The 21,689-nt window shown below is 40.2% G+C and overlaps 2 pseudogenes; both read left to right on the top strand.

Moving 5' to 3' along the window:
• The first annotated feature begins 1,769 nt into the window (after positions 1-1,769).
• Positions 1,770-2,788, top strand: LOC143682444 (glyceraldehyde-3-phosphate dehydrogenase pseudogene; annotated as a pseudogene).
• A 10,356-nt stretch (positions 2,789-13,144) lies between these two features.
• LOC143683102 (nucleophosmin pseudogene) lies at positions 13,145-15,793 on the top strand (annotated as a pseudogene).
• The last annotated feature ends 5,896 nt before the right edge of the window (positions 15,794-21,689 follow it).

Raw genomic sequence — 21,689 nt, 5'->3', positions numbered from 1 at the left:
AAGACCCACCCAAATGGGTGGAGACACATCCTCCCTAATCCAATTTAACAACCACTCTTGATTGGGTTGCATCTCCAGGGAGATGATCTAATTACAGATTCAAACATACACAGTATTGAAGAGGGATTATTCCGCCTTTACGAAATGGGATTTTGATTAAAACATGGCTTTTCTAGGGGATATGTATCCTTTCAAGCCAGAACAGTTTGTTTATTTGTTTTGCCTATGGCCTGGTTCTGACACTCTCCAGCTTTGTCCTTTGGTCCCTCCGTGGACATTGTGGCGTGCTCCTCGCTGAGGGTCAGGAGCCTTCAGGAGGAAGCGCCACGGCCGCCAGGGCCGGGTCGATCCGGACCCTCCTGCAGGGGTGCAGAGCCTTGGTGCTCTGCGGTAGCCCCTCGGCAGCACGCGCCCCTCAGCCATGGCACCGGACTGCCCGCTGGGGACCACGCCCAGCACCGGCCCCGAGGTGCAGAGGCGTCTGGTGAGCCCGGGCAGCTGCTTCAACCCAGTGCTGTGCTTTCTGTCCAGGAGAGGCAACAGAGGTCGGCTTGTCCAGGAACTGAGGCACAGCAGGGTGGGTGCATGTCCCCCAGGGCCAAGAGGGGCGTGCCCCAAGGGTGGAGCCATGTGGGAGCTGCCAAGGTGAAGTCTCCGAAAAAGCAGCTCCGATTGAGGCGCCACGTGTGAAGACTTGTTTGCACAGGGACGCGGGCTTGGTGACAGGTAGCGGCCAAGGCTTCCGGGAAGTGTCCTGCTGAAAAGGCTCTTGTACTGACGTTAAGAGAATTTACAATAAGAATTTGGAGAGAGTCACCAAAGCTAAGGAAAACTTTCTTACTAAAAAGAGAGCTGCCGTTTCTTTCTCGTCATTCAGCTCTCAGCTCAGAGGCCAGGCCTGCCCACCTAGCTAATATGCCGTCTCTCGGTAACCTACTCACTCTCCATTATGTTTCCCTGTCTCCTGGTCTCTGTAACACTTGGTACTACCCGGATTTGTTCACTTGTGTACTTATGTATCGTCTGTCTCTTCACACCAGACTATAGACTCCCAGAAAGGGACCTCATCTGTCTCACCGCTGAATTCTTAATGCCAGCTCAATGGCTGAGCTTGGCACACAGTAAGTGCCCAATAGATAGGTGCTTTGTGAACAACTGGATGAATGAATGAATTAAGCCCTTACTATGTGAGAGCACTTTATGTGGAGTAACTCAACAGAGGTTGAGATGGGTGCTATTGTAACCCCCATTTACAGAGAAGGGAACTGAAAAGCACAATCACTTAAGTAATTTGCCCGAGGTCACCCAGCTCCTAAAGTGTTGAATGGAGGCTCCAAACCCAGGTGCTCCCCTCGGAAACATGTGCATTTTTAAGTATGAAGTGTATGGCCCCATTCAAGTGCTGTTCAGGAGCCAGCGGGACCTCTCCTTGGTAGCACCACTCGTTGTCTGAGGTTGCTTCCTTGTTTATCTAATTGCTGCTTTCTGCAGACCACGGGTCAGTGTGTGCTCTTTACTTTTCCTGATCAGTGTCCTTGGTACAAAAAGATTTGCAGATAAAATGGGGACAAACTGACTGTGGGAACAACGATTTGTCTTACTTGTAGTTGAACATGATGTCTCATTTTATGACAGAAAAGGCTTTACTGTTGTCTTAAATCATGATACGATGTTGATTCCTTAAAAAAAAAAAAAAGTACTTAAGATCCAAGGTAATTCAAAAAGAGAGCCTTGGCTCTCCGTTCCTCCCCGCCCCACAGACAGCCTCATCTTTTCATGCAGTGCCAGCTGCATCTCTAAAGCATGATGGCAAAGATCAGAATAAATGGATTTGGCCGTATTGGGCGCCTGGTCACCAGGGCTGCTGTAGACTCTGGCAAAGTGCAAGTTGTTGCCAACAGTGACCTCAACTACATGGTCTACATGTTCCAGTGTGATTCCACCCATGGCAAGTTCAAGGGCACAGCCAAGGATGAGAAAGGGAATCTTGTCGTCAATGGGAATCTCATTACTATCTCCCAGGAGTGAGATCCCACCAACATCAAATGGGGTGGTGCTGGTGCTAAATGTGTTATGGAGTCCACTGATGTCTTCACAACATGGAGAAGGCTGGGGCTCAATTGAAGGCTGGCACCAAAGGAGTCATCATCTCTGCCCCTTTGGCCGATGCCCCCATATTTTTGATGGGCGTGAACCACGAGAAGTATGACAGTTCGCTCAAGATCGTCAGCAATGCTTCCGGTACCACCACCAGCATGGCCCCACTGGCCAAGGTCATCCATGACAACTTTGGCATTACAGAGGGACTCATGACCACTGTCCACACCATCACTGCCACCCAGAAGACTGTGGATGGCCCCTCTGGAAAAATATGGTGTGATGTCCGTGGCATAATATCATCCCTGTATCTACCAGCACTGCCAAGGTGGTGGGCAAGTTCATTCCAGAGCTAAATGGGAAGCTCACTGGCATGGCCTTCCACGTCCTCACCTCCAATGTGTTTGTCATGGGTCTGATCTGCTGGCTACAGAAAGCAGCCAAGTACAATGACATCAAGAACGTGGTGAAGCAGGCATCACAGGGCACCCTAAAGTGCATCCTGGGCTATACTGAGGACGAGGGTATCTCCTACGACTTCAACAGTGACACTCACTCTTCCACTTTTGATGCTGAGGCTGGCATTGCCCTCAACGACCACTTCGTTAAGCTCATTTCCTGGTATGACAATGAATTTGGCAACAGTAGCAGGTTGGTGGGCCTCATGGTCTACATGGCATCCGAGGAGTAAGAGCCCCTGGACCACCAGCCCCCTGGGATAGCATGAGAGGAAGAGAGGCTGCCAGCTGCTGGGGAGTCCTGGCCCCACTCGACCCCCCAGTTCTGAGAATGGCCTAGTCTCCACAGTTTCCATCCCAGACCCCCTGAAGAAGGGGAGGGGCTGAGAGCCCTACCTTGTCATGTGCCATCAATAAAGTACACCCAGCCGAAAAAAATAAAAACACCTCCCATAATTAAACAGTAATGATCTCTGAGGAGTTCTCAGATCTAAACATATATTATCTAACAAGTCATCATTATGTTCCTATGAAAAAAAGGTAGATAAGCCCATTTTATAAAAACCACAATGAAACCCCTATTACTATCCCATTCTAATTACAGGAAATATCTGAGTAAACCATGTATATGTCTGAAGTATAAAATTTTATTCTAAAAGTGCAGTGTATTACTTTCAAGGGCACACAATAATTAGAACTAGACTAAGTGCTGCCTAGCAGAATTCTTTAGTGTAATTGGCTTAATGAATAAGCAAGGATGTTTTCTAATTAGCAGGTCAGCTGTTTCCACATAAATAACTGCTTCCACAGTAGCTGAGAGAGCTTAAAACTATTTGCTCTTTTGAATATTCTCTCAGCTCTCTTGCTTATATTATTAATTTTTGTCCCATTCTTTGCATAACACCGAGACATTTCTTCCTACTTTTAGTCCCAATTATGACTTCTCATTGCTAGAGAAGTGGTGTATCAAGTCCTCCCAATAAAATTTAAAGCCATCCCAAGTTTCACTCTGCCACTTCTCTCTAATGCCCACCAGCCCGTAACCCTGAAGGTGGGAAGAAAACTAATCCAAAATACTCAGGATGCATCTACTTTGTCTAAAAAACCAAGTACCTTATACCCCTGACTAGAATTTTCCAATTTTTGTGAACCTATGCAGTTGCAATTATTTCTCTGATCCACATAAGGCTAATTTTGCTTCTGCAGATTCTTTTGACCTACTAAACAGCAAAGGATAAGTATCCATTTTTAGCTTATTTCTGGAAGGTTGGGATCAAAGCTTGAAGGTTTGATTTAGTTGACAGCATACCCTGGTTTTCAGGGATGGTTACCTCAAGATGAGAGAAGCAAACTAGTCTATTCCCTTTGGGGAAAGGGCCCTATTGTAAAGGGAACTGGGAACACATTGTCCAACGTAAATCAACAGGATGTTCTCCACTTCCCTTGGTTACTAAAGACCCACTTACAACAGAGGACAAGGAAACTGGGAAGTTAAAAGTTCTTCCTAAATTGGAGACCTCATACATTGGTGGTAGGAATCTAAAATATTGCAAACACTTTGGAAGACAGATTGACAGTTCTTCAAAATGTTAAGCGTAAGAATTACCACATGACCCAGTAATCCTACCTCTAGGTAAATACCCAGGGGAAATGAAAATATATGTCTCCACAAAATCGTTTACACAGACGTTCCTGGCAGCACTATTAATAATAGTTAAAATATTAAAAATAGCTAAAAATAGAAACAGCCCAACTATCCATCAACTGATGAATGGATAAACAAAATGTGGCATGTCCACACAATGGAATATTATTTGGCAATAAAAAGGACTGAAATGTTGATATATTCTACAGCATCGTTGAAATTTGGAAACAGTATGTTAAGTGAAAGCAGTTGGTTACAAAAGACCACACATTGTAGAGTTCCATGGTTACGAAATATCCAATACAGGCAAATTCACAGAGACAGAAAATAAAAAATGCTGTGGTTGCCAGGAGCTGGAGGGAGCAGTGATTGCTAACGGATATTGGGTTTCTTTTTGGGTTGATGAAAATTTTCTAAAATTCGGTTGAGTTTAACGGTTGCATAATTTGTTGAATATACAGGAACACTGAACTATACACTTTAAATGGGAATTTAATGTAGGTGAATTATTGCTCAATAAAGATGTTATTTTAAAAAGAAAAAAATAAAGTTCTTCCTGAATCCACCTGCTCAACACCTACCACCTGATGAAAGCTGGGATCTGCAAATTCATTATCCCACTAGACCCTGAGCCTCTTTCATTGTCTGCCTCGCTGTTTGGACAGGTTAAAACAAAACCAAAGGTGCACAAGTATTGATTACCATGTTCACAGTGGCATGCCTGCGGCTATGTGGAGTGAAAAAACCCTGGCTTATAGCCACCTCCAAAGTGTCAAGCAAGGTTCCAAGCCTTAGTAGGTTGCGGACTTACTGTTGGTGAAAAAAAACATAGAAACACAGAGCCAAACAACATGAGCATTAATTAGCATTTTAAAGTAGCGAGGGAAGAAACTGTGAAAAAAAGAACAAAACGGTCGACATGTAGTAGGGGAGTTTCAAGGGCAGTGAGAGCACTTTAGGCTGAGAGGGCGAGAGGACCAGGAAAGCCATTATAGATACACTGCAGGCTGGGTGAAAATTCCATCAGTAGAATTTCCCGAGCAGTAGTGAAAATGGAAAGAGGAATATTGGGAGTAAATTTAATTTGTACAAGAGTTGACAGCGGTTCCTGAAATGGAGGAATTGGAGACATTGCTGGAAGAGCAGCCTGAAGTATGAGTCCAAAAGCCCCCCAAAGAACCACTCTCAAGGTGGCTGGGTGGGGGGAGCTGAGGGGGGGACCACCCAGGGCTTTCCAACAGGAGAGTGATATAATCAAAATTGTGATTTAGGAGCTTAATCTTCCAGCTCCCACGTTTTGAATGAATTAGAGGGGAAAAAAATTGTCACAACGAGACTTTTGCAAGGTCTTCGAATTGACCTGCCTATGCTTCAGAGTCACCCTTCGCACCACCAACAGATTTCTTCTTCTTTTTTGATTTATTTTTATTTTTTTACATGGGCAGGCACCAGGAAACGAACCCGCCACTGAGCCACCATGGCCCACCCCCCAGCAGATTTCTTTAAAACAGTATTTTTCATATGCCAAGCCCTCCTGATTCTATCAGTTCACTTTCTATGCCCTTATCTCTACAGGATAAAGTCTAGATTCCTTATGCTGGCATACTAGACCCAGTACAGTCTAGTTCCAGTTTCACTCTCTCTCCTACCCTCACCTTGTGGATTTCCACACCTCACGCCTTGACCACGCACTCAACCCCCTATGCACCCCCCTCAACACACACACACTGAAAACTTCTCCAGTGCTGTCTCCTCGTCTTCCCAAGGGCCTTGGGTCTACTTCCAACTGCTTCTGATATCGCTCTGTGCTGCTGACTCACTCACTGGACATATCACCATGGAGCTGATGATGGACTTCTTTATCTCCTCCACTATTCCATCTTTTAATGTATAGAAGATGGATGGCATCCTGGTGACATGTGTCATGAGGAGAAGGAAGAGGAAGATGATCAACAATTAGAAGACCATTGCAGGATTTCAAGCATCTAATAGGCTGAACTGGGATGGCATAATTAGAACTACCTAGAATTTGAAAGATATTGGAAAGAGTGAAGATAAATAAAATAATTATTTAGACATAAGTGGTAAGGGGGACCTAACAAAGATGATGGAGAAGCTGAGCCTGAGGAAGCAAAAGAAAGGTAAGATAGCACCTAGCACAGACTAGGCACTCAGTAATGGGTGGGGAAGTGAAAGAAGAAGGGAAGGAGGGAGGGAGGGAAGTAGGAAGGAAGGAAGCAAGGAAGGGAGGGAGGAGGGAGGGAGGGAGGGAAGTAGGAAGGAAGGAAGCAAGGAAGGGAGGGAGGAGGGAGGGAGGGAGGGAGGGAGGGAAGTAGGAAGGAAGGAAGCAAGGAAGGGAGGGAGGGAAGGAAGGAAAGAAGGAAGGAAGGAAGGAAAGAAATGGTGTTCAGATTTAGACATGTTAAATGTGAACTGCTATTGGGACTTTAAATTGGAAATGCAGGACAGAATTTCAGAGCTTAGGCTTAAGTTCTGGGTTTGGAGTTATCTGTGTGAGCAGGTACTCAAAGCTGCAGAAGTAAATAATATCTCTGATGGAGAAGTGAAGAGAAAGAATAGAAGACCTAGGAGGTACAGGAACCACAAAAGTCCTGACAAGGAATCCAAGGGTAGGAGCAGCTGATGGATAGCAGTCATCTGAAAATTAAATGAAGTTTCAAGAAAAAGAGTTGTCAAGGGTGTCACATGAAACGAACAAGTCAAGAGAATGAAAGTTGTCACTCAACAAGCAGCTCAAATGCCACCTCTTCTAAGAAGCCCATCCTAATCACCCATCAGAAGACCTTCTCCCTTCTCTGAACTGCCATTCTCACCTCTCTTAAGACACAGCTCCCTTTCTACCAACTATGAGAGACATTTCTTAAATCATTTTATTTCCCCTCCTACAGCATCTAGCAGAGGCTCAAACATATGGGTACTCACTAAATCTTTGTGGAATAAATGAATATATAGCAAAATGAGTCTCCTGTGTATGCCATTCTGAAATTACTGCCTAAACCCAATTTATGAATGTTTGCCTATAAAACTAAACCACAAGTTGTTTGAGATTTATTTGTTCTAACATGCACAAACTCCAAATCAAAGCAATTCCAGGACACACAATACCTGCAAGTAGTCTCACTTTTTTTGGTCCATATTTCAGAAACAATAAAGAGGAAATTTACACAAAATCACATGAAATTGAATGTAACCTAAGCTTATAAAGTTATATGCTCTCATTATCTTTTACTTTCTTATAAACCAGCTAAGTGTCTTTAGTATCTGGGTTTACCAACTTTTTGTTTTGTTGAGGTTGTTTTTTGTGTGTTTTTTGCTGACAAACAACTTCAAAGGTAATGGCCTAAAGAAGAATTTCATGATAAGAAGCAGAACTTATGTTCTTGCAGCAAGCTGTAGCTGGGCATTTTTATAGTGGTTAAATCACAAACAAAAAGTAAAAGTGCCACTTCACGAAAATTAAAGAATCACAGAGTCTAAGAATGTTCCGCTCTGCAAGTAGAAAACCACATCAACAAAGAGACCTTTATAAAGCATTAACCCAACAATCTAAGAAACAACCACTGAAGGCCCCTTATGCTCTCTCTTCTCTTATAGTCTAGTTTCTTGCCTGGGTAGGCTACACTTTCCACTACAGTTTTTACCTTGGATTTGTACTCTAAATCATTACACTTTGGCTTTTACCCTGTCATCCCATTCCACTGAAACTGCTCTCACCAACGTGCCAATGACCTGCCAGTTATCAAAGTGAATGGACACTGTCAGACCCCATCCTGCTTGATCTTTCCTGGCACTTATCCCTGTCACCATGTCCTTCTTCAACTCTTCTACCTTTGTTTCTGATCCCTCATCAGAAGTTCTTCTCCCTTCTCTGAACTTGGCACAAGGATCTTTTTCCTCTTCTCTCACCACTTCCAGCTCCCACCCTTTCAGGGTGGGAGTGCCCTGGGACTTTGACCTTGGACTCTTCTCTTTCCCACATTCTTCCTGGTCCATCTTAACTAACTCTCTGCTGGCCCCACTGAGAGCTTCCAAACCTCTTGCCAGGGAAATTCTCTCTCTCATTTAAGACCCATTTTCTGACCATACCATAGTCCCTGGGGCACTGCAAGCTTCTCAAGGCCTAAACCGAACTTATTTTCTTCCCAAACCTGCTCCTCCTCACCTGTGGTCTTCCAGGTTAAATGACACCACCCGAGCCAGAAATCTGGAATTTGATCCTTCATTCCGGCCTCTCCTCCCACCTGACACTCTGTCAGCACCACCTCCCAGGCTCACTACCAACTGTCTCTTCCTTCCACCTTCACTGCCACCAGCTTAGCTCAAATTCTTATCATCTCTCTCCAACTTCATTGCTACAATCTATTAATCACTCTTCTGCCCCTAGATTGTTTCCCTCAACTCCCAATCCCTTCCCTTCCTACTAGTTCCGTGGTGAACTTCCTAAAATGCAAATCCTGCCTTGAAAATCCCCAGCATCTGCTTTCAGGATCAAGGGCCACATCTTAGACATGGAACAAAAGGCCTTTGACAATTTACCTCCTTCAAAAGCAGTCAAGCGCATCTCCCCACATGCTTCTTCGCTCCATTTTCATTAACCAGCAGCCCCTTTCAGAAGTAGTACTACAACTTCTTCTCCCCCCGCTATTCTTACCCTACTCCTTCTCTGCTTAGAGGAAACACCTTTTATGATGCAGCTCAAGCACCATCTCCTCTGGGAATCCCAGAAGCATCCTAGGTTCTCTGAACTCCACTAAGCTCCTGGCCAGTACTCTCCAACAGCCCTGATCACACACCACTATTGGGAATCACTGACCCTTTGTCCATTTCCCCTACTCATCCAGGAAACCCTTGAGGAAGTTGATCCATGCCTTCCATGTCTCAAAATTGCCAAATCTAGTAAAGAGCCCTAGGTTGGTGATGCCAGAAATGGATGATGACACAGAAATGTGTCATCTTAGGCAGCACCAACTCTGGTTTTCCTCACTATCATATTTCTTTGAATTATAAGATGCTATCAAAGGGAAGACACATCCCAATTTCAGAGATTTTGTTAAAAGGTAAAAAACAGTGCATCTTGGATCTAGGAAAATTTCATATTGATTTAATAGCATGATCATAAAAATTTTATGCACCTTTTCACTAGGAAAGAAAAGCATTCTAAAAATCTAAGTGCTGCTGATCTATATATCTATCTCTGACAATACTACACTGTCTGAGTTAGCGTACCTTTAGTGTATATCTTTAAATTAGAAAGAATGCAATACTAGGGGCCAATAAGGGGAGGACAAGGGGTATAAGATGTTTGGGATTTTTTTTAAATGTCTTTTTTTGGAGTAATGCAGATTTTCTAAGATTGATCATGGTGATGACTGCACAACCATGTGATAATACTGTGAACCACTGATTGTATACTTTGGATGCATTATATGGTGCATGAATACATCTCAATAAAATTACAACTGAAAAAAACTCTAAGTGCTGGAAAATAAATCAAAACTTTCTAAAATAACTCAAATATTTTTACATGAAGGGAGCACATATATATTACCTTAAAAGGCAATTATATCTCAGGTGACACAGCAAGCAAACTCACTGCCTTCTCCCCATCTACGTGGGACATGGCTCCCAGGGGTGTGGACCTTCCTGGCAACACGCGACAGAAATCCTAGAATGAGCTGGGACTTGGCATCAAGGAGTAAAGAAATCCTTCTTGACCAAAAGGGGGAAGAGAGAAATTAGACAAAATAGAGTGTTAGTGGCTGAGAAATTTCAAACAGTTATCCTGGAGGTTATTCTTACGCATTATGTAGATATTTCCTTTCTAGCTTATGGTGTATTAGAGAGGCTAGAGGGAAGTACCTGAAACTGTAGAGCTGTGTTCCAGTACCCATGTTTCTTGAAGATAATTGTATAATGATATAGCTTTTGCAATGTGACTGTGTGATTATGAAAACCTTGTGTCTGGTGCTTTTATCTGTGGTATGGACAGATGTGTAAAAAATATGGATAAAAAATAAGCAAATAAGGACTTAAGGGCAAAGACACAAACGGACATTTGCACACCAATGTTTATAGCAGCGTTATTTACAATTGCAAAGAGATGGAAACAGCCAAAATCTCCATCAACAGAAGAGTGGCTAAACAAACTGTGGTATATACATACAATGGAATATTATGCAGCTTTAAGACAAGATAAACTTATGAACCATGTAATAACATGGATGGACCTAGAGAATATTATGCTGAGTGAATCCAGCCAAAAACTAAAGGACAAATATTGTATGGTCCCACTGATGTGAACGGACATTCGAGAATAAACTTGAAATATGTCATTGGTAACAGAGTTCAGCAGGAGTTAGAAACAGGGTAAGACAATGGGTAATTGAAGCTGAAGGGATACAGACTGTGCAACAGGACTAGATACAAAAACTCAAAAATGGACAGCACAATAATACCTAATTGTAAAGTAATCATGTTAAAATACTGAATGAAGCTGCATCTGAGCTATAGGGTTTTTTTTGTTTTTGTTTGCTTGTTGGTTTGTTTGTTGTTGTTGTTTTTTACTATTACTACTACTTTTATTTCTTTTCTTTATATTAACATTTTATATCTTTTTCTGTTGTGTTGCTAGTTCCTCTAAACCGATGCAAATGTACTAAGAAACAATGATCATGCATCTATGTGATGATGTTAAGAATTACTGAGTGCATATGTAGAATGGTATGATTTCTAAATGTTGTGTTAATTTCTTTTTTTTTTTCCGTTAATAAAAAATAAAAATTAAAAAAAAAATAAATAAATAAAGTTAGTGCCCAAAAGGAGCATTCAGAAGTCAAAAAAAAAAAAAAAAAAAAAAGCAAATAATAGAGGGAACAAAGGTTAAAATAAATTGAGTAGATGTAAATACTAGTGGTCAATGAGAAGGATGGGTAAGGAGTATGACATGTATCAGTTTTTTCTTTTTCTTTCTTTTGCTGAAGAGATGCAAATGTGCAAAAAAATGATCATGGTGATGAATACACAACTATGTGATGCTATCGTGAGCCAATGATTGTAACCACATCAAGAATTTGTTTGGTGTTTACAATAAAAATATTTTTTTTAAATCTAAACGCAATTATATTAAAATGGACTGTTCTGTATTCTGATTGTGGCGGCAGGAACACAAATCTTTGTCTATTAAAATCTATAGAATGGTAAAAGAACTTAAATATGATTGTCTTCTTAGGCCCACTCCCTGCACTCCTGTCCCCAGTGCTGGATTCTGCCCACACAGATCCCTTCAGAACCCAACGTGGAGACACGTTTTTCTTCTAGTACTCTCATTCCATTTCATGGGTGACACTAAAATCCTGAGATGACCTCTTTCCAAACCCACCTTCCCGCCACTATCTCCACATACCTGGCCCAGGCTTCTAACGTATGGCCCTGTATGAGAGTTCTCCCCTCAGACCCAGCCCCATCTCCTCTCTCATTCTCTTCCCATCTCAAGCCATCGACTGTTTGTCCATCTGCTATCCATTTTACCTTGCGAAATCTAGGCTGTACGTGGGGATTCCCCTTTCTCCTTTAAATTTTTATTTACCTCTTCTCCGGAGTAGATAAGGTCTGCTTTGAAAGAGTAAAACTATCTGAATATGGAAAGACAAAGAAGCCCCCCAAATAATCTGCAGATTTTCTTTGGAAAACTGAACAAGACTTAGCAATTTGGGGAGCCTTACAAAGAGCCTTCCAAGTGTCATCAGCTCATACTTTCAGGTGGTTGTGAACAATCCATTGTATCCTAGAAATTCCCAAACGCACCCTTTCCTGGGTGCTTCCTTTGTTTGCCGTAGCGTTCAAAGGAATGTAAACTCAATTTTACAAGGACCCTGCTTGCCCCATGATTACTGACCCAACCAACCACCTAAATGCAAGGCATGAACAGGTACTTCTGTAGACACTGTTTAAGGTCATCCATCAATGAATACACATCTAACATAGAGTTAGAGATGTCAGAATGATAAAGACTTACCACAGAAAGGTCATTACATATAAGTATAAGAAAGATACACAAATACACATGAGGGTAGTAAGCAGTAACAAGTTTGTAGTTAAGTTTGGCTGTCTGGCCTGTCTGATGTCAGGGACATTTCAATATTTCTTCAAAGCCTTGAAGTTTCTTTCCTAGGGCTAATCCAGTGGGAAATCAGCCTCTCAGTGCAAATTTCTGCTCAGGGCCTACTCCCTACCCTCTAGTGGGGCCCTCAAGGCCATTTGAAGGGAAGCAGCTATTATATAAATGAGCCACAGATGCCTTTTGTGTAGTGACCCTGTGAGTTGTTTACCTCTTCATAGCAGCCTGGGTCAGTTAGAAAATCTCACCAGTGAAAAACTCGAAGTCTTATGCATCCAATTATTTTTTTCAAATAGCCCAAGCAGGATGCATGGGTGGTTCAGTGGTAGATTGCTCGCCTTTCATGGTGGAGACCCGGGTTCTATTCCTGAACTATGCTCCCCGCTCTCCTTCCCCCTACCCCCACCCCCCCAAAAAATAGCCCAAGTAAGCAACTTTTAGCCATTTGGAGTTAACCTGTTTTGCATAGCCCTCAAAACTTTGCCCAGCTTCACCCAGTGCTGAAGTGCTCAGTTGATTAAATGAGACCCTGTACTTTATAAGGCCCTAAGCACTTTGGCTCCTAAGAACTTTGGCCCAAAGTCTCCCTGCTGTGCTGACTCCCCTCACCCACTTTCCTGTCTCCTCTCTTACAGGAGTTTGGAAGTTTCCCCCTTGTCCTGCTTCCTCTGGGTTTTCTACTGTGAGGGACCTCCCCTCCCATACAAGCCTGTCAAGGAGGCAGCCCCAATAAGTGGTTTGTGTATTCCTGCCATCCAGTGATCAAAGCTGATCTTGGTCAGCTCTGAAGTGCTTGAATTTGAACTCATGACAGAGGCCAAAGGGTGTGACACTGAGGCTGAGGCCATCCAGAAATCATGGGTGACCTGCAACAACTTGGAGCAGTTTTTTTCTACCCCTGAACACCAGGGCCAAAAATAAATGCATTTCATTTATCCATTACTTCATTCTCTCTTCTGTTCTGTGCCCTACTGTTCCCTCCATGTGCGATTTCCTTCTGTCAACGCAAGTACTATTTCTATCTCAGTGCCCCATTTACCTCCCATCTACTCTTCTCAAAGGGTTGTTTGGGACACTACCCATTACTTTCATCTCTTCTGAACACCACCATTTTCTTCAAACAGCAGCACTCAAACTTGCACTTTCAATTATGTCGCTTTTTTTTTTTTTAGCTTTCATTACATTAAATAGTTCATGTTGACAAATCATAAAATATAAATAAATGCCTAAAAGTCTTCACACAGGCATTCGTGTACCTGTCAGGCATGTTTGCATTTGTTTTTACGAAAATGGCAGCACTCGGAATCTTCCATCTAGAAATGCCATCAATGTCATTCCACATCAATATGTACTCTTGACAAAAACACTTAGTGACCTGGTGTGATTGTGTCCTGCACGACTGCCCTCTGGCAGAGTGGTTGTCCATCTGTTTGCCTTCTCACCCACCCAAGTGTGTACCACTATCCCACAAAGTGTCAATGGACATGGACTCAAGGCTGACAAGGAGTATCACTTCAAGGTGGATAACGATGAAAATAAGCACCAGTTATCTTCTTTTTTTTTGCTCATAAGTTCTGATAGCATTTTTCTGAAGTACAACAACAGGCAAACAAATCAATGATGACAAAACATTCCTTCTGAGGAGATAAAGATAACTTATGAGAGCACACGTTCAAAAAAAAATTATTGTGGTAGCATATGTACAGCATAAAATTTCCTGTTTTAAACATTTCCATGTTGAACCAATTCAGTTGTGTGTGGACCTGAAAGTACAACATTGCGTTACCATCGCTATCATCCATTACCAGAACTTTCTCATCACTCCAAACAGAAACTGTACCATTAAGCCTTTTTGTCTCCCAAACCACACCCAGAGCCTGTCAAATAGCTTTGTGCTTTTTTGGACCCACAAACTGGCAGCAAAAGTTAGACCACAGTGATGGTTATCAGTGAGTGTTGAGAGGAGGTGAATAAGGTGCAGTTTCCCCCGACCATTAAAACTTGCTGAATAATAAAACAGGCTGCTATGAGTAGAAAACAGTTCGAGGAGTTGGAGCAGAGGGAAGGCAGCACAGAGACCATTCCTCTGTCCTTAAGGAACATCGCTCAGGGTTTACTGAACTTCACAGATGGGTTGATGTTGGGGATTTTCTAGGCAGGTGGTACACTTCTCTCTGGCTGGTAGACAGGAGGCCTGAAATCCCTAGCTGCAGTACAGTCAGAGCATTGCCTACCAACAGGAGTGTTGAGCCAGCCAGGTAGGTGTATTTTCACTTTAATTAATAATCATGTTGAATTTTGTTGTTTTCTTCCATTTTTTTTCTTCTTCCTTTGGATTTAATTGCTCCTCCCCCACCCTAATATTTAGAGATATATCCTTATATCATTGATTATCAGCATTTATTTTTTCTAATATATGCAATCAGGACTGAAGAATTATTTCTAAACATGGCTCTGGCTGTGGTTAAGTTTGTCAGAATTGCTATGATAAATACTGCAGGCTGACGGGCTTGAACAACAGGAATTTATTGTCTCATACTTCTGGAGACTAGAAGTCTGAAATCAATGTTTTGATGGGTCTTGCTTTCTCAGAAGTCTAGTTTTTTGATGGTGACTTCTGTGTCTCTGTCACATGGTGATTTGTCTTCTTTGGTCTCCATTGTGGCTCCCAAAATGTCCAAATTTCCTTTTCTTACAAGAACTCCAGTCACATGGGGTTAACAGGCCACTCTGATTTAATTTGGCCTCAACTTAATTGAAGGAACCAGTTATCTTAAGAATAGTCAGTTTAGAGGCTGGTGCAAAGGATGAATTGCACATTGTCAAAGCAGAGGCAATGAATTATGAAGGCAGTCCAATGAAGAGGCAATGAATTATGAAAGTAACTTTGAAAACGTCTGTACAGCCAACGGTCTCTCCCTTGGAAGCTTTGAAATACTACCTGCGCTCTTACGGCTGAAGTGTGGTTGGGGTCTGTGCACATTAGTGAACAGCACCTGGTAGCTGTGGAGGAAGATGCAGAGTCAGAAAATGAAGAGGAGGATGCGAACTCAAGTGATCTACCTTTGGAGGTGCTAGCAGGGTTCCACAGAAAAAACGGAAAACTTGCTGCTGATGAAGATGACAACGATGATGATGATGATGATGAAGATTTTGCTGATGAGGAAACAGTGAAGAAATCTATATAAGATATTCCAGTCAAAATGCACAAAAATCAAACCAGAATGGAAAACTCAAAACCATCAACACCTAGAATATTTAAAAAAAAAAAAAAAAGAGGTAAATACTCCCTAGTTCTGTAGAAGAAAGTAAGGCAAAATGCAAGCATGTATAGAAAAAGGTGGTTCTCTTCTCAAAGTGGAAGTCAAATTCACTAATTTCATGAACCGTTTCCAGGTGACTGACCAGAAGCTATTCAAGATCTCTGGCAGTAACTCCTCTCTATGTGGGACATGACTCTCAGGGGTGTAAGCCCTCTTGACAGTGTGAGGCAGGACTCCTGGGATAAACCAGGACCCAGCATCATGGGATTGAGAGAACCTTCTTGACCAAAAAGAGGAAGAGAGAAATGAGACAAAATAAAATTTCAGTGACTCAAGCAGTGTGGATAACCAAAGCTATAGGCTGAGCCCCCAGTCTTGGGGTTTGTTCATATGAAACTTAACCCCACAAAGGATAGGTCAAGTCTACTTAAAATTTAGGCTTAAGAGTCACCCCCAAGAGAGCCTCTTTTGTTGCTCAGATGTGGCCTCTCTCTCCAGCCAGCATGACGAACAGTTTCACCACCCTCCCCCTCGCTACATGGGACATGACTCCCAGGGGTGTGGACCTTCCTGGCAACATGGGACAGAGATCCTGGAATGAGCTGAGACTCAGCATCAAGGGATTGAGAAAAACTTCTCGACCAAAAGGGGGAAGAGTGAAATGAGACAAAGTGTCAATGGCTGAGAGATTCCAAACAGAGTTGAGAGGTTATCCTGGAGGTTATTCTTACGCATTAAGTACATATCACCTTGGTGTTCAAGATGCAGTGGAGAGGCTGGAGGGAACTGCCTGAAAATGTAGAGCTGTGTTCCAGTAGCCATGTTTCTTGATGATGATTGAACAATGATATACCTTTCACACTGTGACTCTGTGATTGTGAAAACCTTGTGTCTGATGCTCCTTTTATCTACCGTATAAACAGACGAGTAGAACATATGGAATAAAAATAAATAGGGGGAACAAATGTTAAAATAAATTTAGTTTGAAATGCTAGTGGTAAATGAAAGCGAGGGGTAAGGGGTATGGTATGTATAATCTTTTTTTTCTGTTATCGTTTTATTTTTGTCTTTTTACTTCTTTTTTCTAAATCGATGCAAATATTCTAAGAGATGATGAATATGCAACTATGTGATGATATTAAGAATTACTGATTATATATGTAGAATGGAATATGTTAATGTTTTTGTTTGTTAATTTAATTAATAAATAAAAATAAAAATAAATTTTTAAAAAACTCCAAAAAAAAAAAAAGATGTAAATGGAGAGGTTGGAGGGAACTGCCTGAAAATGTAGAGCTGTGTTCCAGTAGCCATTTTTGTTGAGGATGATTGATGATATAGCTGTCACAATGTTACTGTGTGATTGTGAAAACTTGGTGTCTGATGTTCCTTTTATCTACCTTGTCAACAAAGGAGTAGAACATATGGAATAAAAATAAATAATAGGGGAAACAAATGCTAAAAGAAATTTAGTTTGAAATGGTAGTGATCAATGAAAGCGAGGGGTAAGGGGTATAGTAGGTATAATCTTTTTTTTTTCTTTTCTGTGTTCATTTTATTTCTTTTTCTATTGTCTTTTTATTTCTTTTTCTGAATTAATGCAAATGTTCTAAGAAATGATGACTATGCAACTAAGTGATGATATTGTGAATTACTGATATGTTGATGCTTTATTTGGTTTCTTAATTTTTTAATTAATAAATTAAAAAAAAGTTTCAGTGACTGAGAGATTTCAAACAGCAGAGAGGTTATCCTGGAGGTTATTCTTACACATTATATAGATATCCTTTTCAGTTTATAGTGTTTTGGAGTTGCTAGAGGAAAGCACCTGAAACTGCTGAGAAGTGTTCCATTAGCCTTGATTTTCGAAGACGATTGTATAGTGATACAGGTTTTACACTGTGGCTATGACTGAAAACATTGTGTCTGACGTTCCTTTTATCCAGGATATGGACAGATGAATTTTTAAAAATGGATAAAAAATAAATAAAATGGGGGATTAGGGGTAAAATAAATTCAGTAGATTGAAATATTTGTGGTCAATGAGAGGGAGGGGTATGAGATCAGATGTAAGAGCTTTTTCTTTTTCTTTTTTTCTGGAGTGATGGAAATGTTCTAAAAATGATCATGGTGATGAATACACAACCGTGACGATATTGTGAGCCATTTGCTTGTACACCAGGTATGAACTGTTTCTGTGTGAGGATTTCTCAGTAAAAAAAAACTATGGCAGTGGAAGAAGTCTCTTTAAGGAAACAGTTTGTTAAAATTTTCCATCTTATCCCATTTCTGTAAGTTGATATCTGGTTGCCCTTTTTATAATGCAAAGCAAGAGCTTTCCCTACCATGTCTGATAAATGTTGTCCAGTACCTTTGTCAAGAATATGTTGTCCAAAATGCTTGTTTAGTTTTTAAAGGTCTTAAGTATGTATGGAATGTTACGAAAGTACATAGTAGCAACAGCAGTTGGGCAAATGGAAATGGTGGAGAGACAAAAATACACGTGTAAAATGAACCCAGTATTTAAAAAAAACAAAACAACACTTAGTGACTACTTAATATTTCATTTCAAGTAGGTGATATTATACTTAATTTATATTTATTTTTATAAAAATTTTCTATTTTAGACTATTTTTCAAAAATATTTCTATTTCTATTTATCTGATTTCTTTCTCAGGATAAATTACTGGAAATGGAATTGCTAGGCCAAAAGGTACATAGCCCCTCTCCCCACTTTTAGGTCTTTTTATTTATATTGCCAAATTTATCCTCCATAAAGATTATCCCCATCTATTCTTTTTATTTATGCATTGTTAAAAAACACTTATTTTGAAGCAGATTTGTGCTAAGCACTATAAATACAATCATTTTTTTACAAAACAGACATTCTCTGTCCTCATGATGCTTATAAAGGAGCTAGAAAGCAATATTCACTTTCTCTTTTGCTCTCTCTCTCTCTCTCTCCCTCCCAGAAACGAATCAGAATAAGTGGAGGAAAGCTAAGAAGAATAAGCAGAAAGTTTTTAGACAACCACAAGAATTTTAGAAGAACCTGATCAAACCTGATGCCTGGAAGAGTTTCTGTGGGAAAGAATGGTTCTGAACTGGGGCTAAGGCTTTCTGTTGCACATCAGGTGAGCTGGCTGTAGAGCAGCCTAGAGAAACCATTCTAAGCAACAGGAACGCCTTGGACAAAGCCGCCAGAGGGGAAGGAACACAATCCCCTGGGAAATATTTACAAGGGGGTGTGGAGAGTGCAGCAGTGCGATTAGGGAAGGGGCCAGAACGCCCAGGCTCTCCAGCAACCGCGGTAGCAGCTCCACTTCCCGCACTCCCCCTGCTGGTGGGCAGATGCCATGACACCACATGATACCACACTGGCAGAGTCACGCATGAGAACAGACACAGCAGGCACAGCCTCAGGGTGGCAGACTGTACATGGGACGAAAGGACGTAAATCAAGTTAAGAACTTTTAATCATATGGAAGATCATCTATATTAAGAAAACCTAAATTGTAATAAAGAAAGTTTTCCTAATTACAGTGAAAGATCATAGTGTAGCTTTTTCTCCAGAGTAGGTAGGACCTTAAGTAACGTTTATGCTTATGGTATTGAAGACAGAATACAGTAGTGAAATTCTATCTGTTCCAGCACGTTTTAGCATACAGAGTTAGGCCACGTATTTATTTTAAACAATGCAAGCTAAATGCATTACTTTAGTATTTGTTGGGAACGAAACACATGTAAAATTCCTCAATGTGGATAAAAAATAATTCTAGGACTTATTTAAAAAGTGTTTAAGGTCTGTTTGAAGAACTTTTTTTTTTTTCCACATGGGCAGACACCGGGAATCAAACCCGGGTCTCGGGCACAGCAGGTGAGAACTCTGCCAGTGAACCACAGTGGCCCACCCTGTTTGAAGAATTTCAATACTGTATTCTGTATTGTAGTGTATTCTGTATATATATTTATACATATATAAAAGTTTTTAGTCCATTATTTTCCCTGATGACTAAACTCTAAATTTAAAAACTGGAGGTTTTCAAACAATGGTGTTCAATCCACCTTCTTGTGACGTGGTCTTTTAGATTTCTCATCTGAAAAACATAATGCAGTAAATTATCAGAAAGGGGATAAAAAAAACCATGACATCCCATCCGGTTTATAAAATGAAAACCATAAGCATTATAAGACACACAGTGCTGCCTATTAAAAATTACACATTTTGCTGAACAATTTTTGAATTTTTTCTCCTGATGGTAAAAAGGAACATAGGTCTCTGTAGAAAGTTTGGAAAATATAGAAAAGAAAAAAGAAAAAGAAATACCTCTAACCAAACAATTCAAATGTAATGTTAATGTTTGGGGTTTTTTACCTTGCAGTATTTTATCTAGTATACACAAATAATTGGGCTTCAGAAATGTGCACATGCACATATCCTTCCTTGAATAAAACTAGGAAATTAAATTTTCATTTTTATCTCTTGTTCACTTAACACACGGTTTGTGAATGTCTGTGGCATTAAAAATCCTTCAAAACATAATTTTAGCAGCACAGTATATCACATGATGTGTCATAATATATTCAACCATTTCCCTACATTTTATCCAACTGGTTATAAAATAAACAAGACTGTTATAAAAATATTTAAAACTCCTATCACTTCTGATTATCTTCTTAAGCTATGTTTACTTGTTCTAAAGTGTTTTCTTAAGTTTCTACCATCTGAATTTAAGTCTGTATTTAAAGCCACAGCTCTTTAGGTTTTATCTCTTCTTTTCCTTTCAGATTAGTATTTGCCAAATTTTAAATGAAAATAGGGTTATCTCATTGCTGCTTTAAATCTCATTTCTTTTACTACTAAAGAAACAACGTATGACACAATGAAAAAATTCTCTACTGAGATTTACTCCAGGAAAAGAACAGAAGAAATAATAGAAAGAAAATAATTAACATAATGCACAAATAACAGAAATTAGAAACAATTATAGGCCTCTCCATCAGAGTAAGAATCAAGGCACATGCCTTACCTAAACTGTCTTAAAGTGCTCACAAACTATACATGGCAAATTTTTCTTAACAATAACTTAAGAGCTATCAATTTATTTAAATGAAGAGCCACACTCTGTGATTTCCCCTCAAAACAGTAGAGAAAGATTTTCCCTATTACTTCTTTTTAACATTTACTGGAAATGTTGGCAAAAGCTAGTCAAAGATAAAGAAATATTTAAGATGGGAAAGGAAAAATTTCAGCATCACTTCCTACTGATAACATGATTACAAACTTGTTAGAAATTGACCAAAAATTACTGGAGGTAATGAAACAGTTAACCAAAACTGCAGGAGAAAAAACTTAAATCTACATAAATTAATAGCATTTTTGCATTCAAGAAATTAAGCTAGAATGACTACTAAAAAAAGGGATATACACTGTAAGTACAAAATGATTAAATATATTAATTTAAGTTAGCATTTAAGGTATTTCCCCAAAGGTAAATTATAAAACTCTAATGGAATGAACAAAAACTAAACTAAACTAGAAAAACTAAAATTACTGGCATAAGTTCAATGTAACATTAATCTAAAAAAATGTTAAAGACACCTCTACAAGGTGAATTTTGAGAGGTTAAATAGTCAAGAAATCCCCTCCAAAAAATATTATATTCTTCTACACTTTAACCTATTAGGAAATCACAAAACTTGCATTCACATTATATATATATATTTACAAATAAATTAAAACAATCATAAAAAATTCAACATCTAAAATATTCATAATAACAGTAAGTAGGTTCACTATTATTTTTAGCACATACTTAGGAAAAAAGCAATTTAACTAAAACCACACACCATACACACACACACACACACACACACACACACACACACACATATATACATACATATATACAAATATATATATATATATATTGTTTTTTTTTTTTGCATGAGAAGACACCGGGAATCAAACCTGGGTCTCTGGGCATGGCAGGCAAGAACTTTGCCTGCTGAACCACCAGGGCTCGCCCAGCACATGCCATATATTTTAATGTGTTCCCAAATGAATCAGAGAACACAGAATACAGCAT

The sequence above is a fragment of the Tamandua tetradactyla genome, chromosome 5 (assembly GCF_023851605.1).
Source record: "Tamandua tetradactyla isolate mTamTet1 chromosome 5, mTamTet1.pri, whole genome shotgun sequence".
Classification (NCBI taxonomy): domain Eukaryota; kingdom Metazoa; phylum Chordata; class Mammalia; order Pilosa; family Myrmecophagidae; genus Tamandua; species Tamandua tetradactyla.
This window is presented reverse-complemented; position numbering and strand designations above follow the sequence as displayed.